The sequence below is a fragment of the Mus pahari genome, chromosome 7 (assembly GCF_900095145.1).
Source record: "Mus pahari chromosome 7, PAHARI_EIJ_v1.1, whole genome shotgun sequence".
Taxonomy (NCBI): domain Eukaryota; kingdom Metazoa; phylum Chordata; class Mammalia; order Rodentia; family Muridae; genus Mus; species Mus pahari.
The window spans coordinates 85,478,671-85,482,700 of record NC_034596.1 but is presented as its reverse complement, the minus strand read 5'-3'; the positions used below and the strand labels follow the sequence as shown (position 1 = coordinate 85,482,700).

The following is a 4,030-nucleotide window of genomic DNA, read 5'->3' as shown; positions in this document are numbered from 1 at the left end:
TTCTAAGGTTTTTATTGTACATATTCAATTTTACACTTTTAAAGCAATTTTTAATTTCATTTTAATATCATTTGATTGGGATCCTAAATTGTGAGTTTTGATTTTTAATGCTCTATCTTAAATTATGAAACTATCAAAATAAATCCAGTTTTAAATTTAAAAAAAGAAATGTAAATATATAAAATATCCAATTTAAAAATAATAATAATAAAGGCTGTCCTCCTGAAAAAGAATTTGAAAAGCCTGATATCCCTTGGATTAGTGTTGATGACAGGATTTTAAGATCTAGGTAAATTGCAATGCTAGAGTGGGTATTATGTAAAACCTAATTCACCACAGTGGGAAAGCCCAGAAGACATGCATTTCATTAATCCTATAAGACACAAAATGGTGAGAGGCGCACCAGCGCAATTGAAGAATTTTGTTGTCATCCTTTTTCTTGTGACAGCCTTCAGGATTGGAGACATTGTTGTTCACTTTGGTGAATTAAATGCAACATGTTTAATTGGGCACCCAAGTAGCAAGGGTCAGGTAAGAGAACTGACTCACCAAAGGGAAGGCGATCTTAATTATCATGATGGGTGACACAGACAAAGAAATGTCCCTAATGGTCTGACCCATAAAGTCAGTAAAGGCGACATGAATTTTATGGTGTCATGACTCATATGGACCTTTGGTACTGACTCATCAATCACGGTGTTTACAGGTATGAAATAGAAAAGAAGCCTTTTGCATTTTTGTTTGATCTATAGAAAATGAACACCCTCAAACAAATGTAAGAAAGGTTCCATTGGATTATGCAAAAAGGAAATCTTGCAATTTTTTCTTTCAGGTTTTGACTGAAGTCCAAGTTTCTGTAGGGCCAGTGGGTCCCCAAAATCATCTTGTGGTCATTTTAGCAGTCCAAGAATGTATAATTGGGATAGATATACTTAGAAATTGGCTGAATTCTCACATTGGTTCCCTGACCTACAGATTGAGTGATATTATGGTTGGAAAGGCTAAATGGAAGCCCTCTGTGTTGCTTCTGCTAGGAAAACTTGTGACTCTAAACCAATATTATATTCCTGGAGGAATTGCAGAAATTAGTGCCACTGTCAAGGACGTGAGAGATGTAGAAGAGATTGGTAGTTGCCATTATATCTCCCTTTAATTCTCTTATCCTGCCAGAACAGAGGAACCATGGATCATGGAGAATGATGGTTGATTGTCAAAAATTCAGTCAAGTAGTGACTCCAATCACAACTGTTATACCAGATGTAGTGTCCTTACTTGAGCAAATTAACACATCTCCTGGCACACGGTATTCAGCTATTGATTTAGCAAATTCCTTTTTGTTTAGCTTTTGTTGGGTTTCATTTTGGTACCTGTCCACAAAGCATACCAGAGAAATTTGTTTTCAGTAGGCAAGGGTAAAATGTTACAATTTTACCTCAAGAATATATTAACTCTCCTAACCTGTGTCAAAATTTAGTTAGAAGGGATCTTGATCATCTGTCTCTTTCATAAAATATCTTATCAGTTCACTATTTTGATGATATTATGCTGAATGGATCAAGTGAGCCAGATGTAGCAATCACTTTAGACTTGTTGGTAATACATCTGTGCATCAGAGAATGGGAAATAAAGCAAACAAAATTCAAGGAACTTTTACTTCAGTGAAATTCTTAGGAATACAGTTGTGTAGGGCATGCAAAGATATTCTTTCTAAGGCAAGAGATAAGTTATTGCACCTGGTCCCTCCCAACACCAAGGAAGAAGCATGATGTTTAGTGGGCCTATTTGGATTCTGGAGAAAGCACATACCTCACTTGGGTATGTTATACCATATACCAAGTTGACTCTGAAAGCTGCTAATTTTGATTGGTACCTGGAATAGGAAAAGGCTCTTTAACAGGTCCAAGCTTTTGTATAGGCTTCTCTATTTCTCATATTGTATTATCTAGCAGACTTGATGGTACTTGACATGTAAGTGAAAGATAAGGATGCTGTTTGGAACCTTTGGCAGGCCCTTATAGATAAATCACAAAAGAGACTTTTGGGATTTTAGAACAAGACCCTACCATCATCTAAAGACTATTCTTTTGTCAGACAGCTCTTGGCCTGCTATTGGGCTTTATTGGAAATTGAATATTCGTCAATGAGTTATCAAGTTACCATACAACCTGAGCTGTCCATCTTGAGCTCAATATTTTCTGATCCACCAAGACATAAAGTTGGATATGCACAACATGTTCCATTATCAAATGGAGGTGGTAGATATAAGGTCAGGTCTGAGTAGGTCCTGAAGGTACAAGGAAGTTACATGAAGAAGTTGCTCAAATGTCTATGATTTATACACCCATTACAATGTTGTCTACTGCCATGCATACACTTACAACCTTGTGGGATGTGCCCTTTAATCAGTTGACTGAGGACGGGAAGACGAGGGCCTGGTTTAATGATGACTTTTCCTGTTATGGAGGTACCACCCATAAAGATGTAGCATTTCAACCCATTTCTGGGACATTCCTGAAAGACACCTGTAGAGGGGGATCTTGACAGTGGCAATATACATGGTCATACATTTTGATTGGAAGGAGAAATGGGCAGATGTGTGATTTTTTTTTCACTTATGAATGGACTATAGCCAAGTATGGGCTATATGGTTACAGAGTTGGAAATTGGACAATTAGTGAGAAAGACATCTGAGGTTCCCTCATGTGAATAGATCTTTTCAAATGGGCTAAGGATTTGAAGACATTTGTGTCCTATGTAAATGTTCATCAAAAGGTGACTTTAGCAGAGGAAGAATTCAGTAATCAAGTAGACAGGATGACCAATTATGTGGACAGTCAACCTCTTTCCTCAGCTGTCCTGGTCATTTTCCAGTAGGCCCATAAAAAAAATGCCCATGGTAGCAGAGATAGGGGTACGTATGATCTTGACAATTTGGAATGCCACTCACAAAGGCTGACCTGGCTACAGCTGATGCTAAGTTTCAGATCTGCCAATAGCAGAGACCTGCACTGAGCCCTAAATAAGGCACCATTCCCTGGGGTGGCCAGCTAGCAACCTTGTGGCAGGTTGACTAAAATTAGACCACTTCCTCCATAAAAAGGATAATACTTTAGCTTTACTGGAGTAGATCTTATTCTAGTTATGAATTTACCTTTCCTGCACATATTTTTTTTTTTCTGCCAAAATCACCATTCATAGACTTACAGAAAGCCTTATCCATGGACATGGTACTCTACACAGTATTGCTTCTGGCCAAGGAACTCACTTCACAGCCAGAGAAGTGTGATAATGGGCCTACATTCATAGAATTCACTGGTCTTACCATGTGCCTGCCCCACCATCCGAAGCAGCTGTACTGATAAAAACATGGAACCCAGTCATAGCACCAAGTGTCATCAGCCAGGAGGGTTGGGGCAGGGTTCTCTGGAAGGTGGTTTTACCATAGCTAGGATACAAAGTTCTAGGACAAGGAGTAGAAAGAGAAAAGTTCTACTCACTATCACCCCTAGTGACTGTGGGGAGCCTTTGGGAGGCCGCTTGGCAGGAATCTGACACTGGCCAAGGACAAAGAAATGGGTTTCAGGCAGGAATCTGACATTAGGCCATGACAAGGAAGTAAATTCAGGTAGGAATCTAATTTTAGGCTATAACAGGGAAGTAGGTTCAGGCAGGAATCTTAATTTTAGGGTGGAACAAAAGAAGCAGGCTTCAGGCAAGAATCTGATTTTGGGCTTGGACCAGGAAGTAGGTTCAGGTATTTTGGTCATTCTGACAAGCGTTTGGAAACAACTATCAGGGGAGTAATCACGGGACTTTGCTTGCTGCCTTGCTTGTGTCTTATTGTACTGCTCGCCCTTACTACTTGCATGTAATTAAAATGCTATAAAAGCAGACTGGGAAAAAAAATAACCCTGCCTCAGCCTCAGAACTGGCTGGGGTCACACTACAGTGTTGTCTAATTGTCTTTTTTTTTTTTTAATCCTCATCCCTGCACTGGACAACCTGTTGGCTGACTGAGTGGGCTCGGTCA

At 39.3% G+C, this 4,030-nt stretch overlaps 1 pseudogene; it reads left to right on the top strand.

The window, feature by feature from the left end:
- The first annotated feature begins 387 nt into the window (after positions 1-387).
- On the top strand, positions 388-3,445 carry LOC110324069 (annotated as a pseudogene).
- The last annotated feature ends 585 nt before the right edge of the window (positions 3,446-4,030 follow it).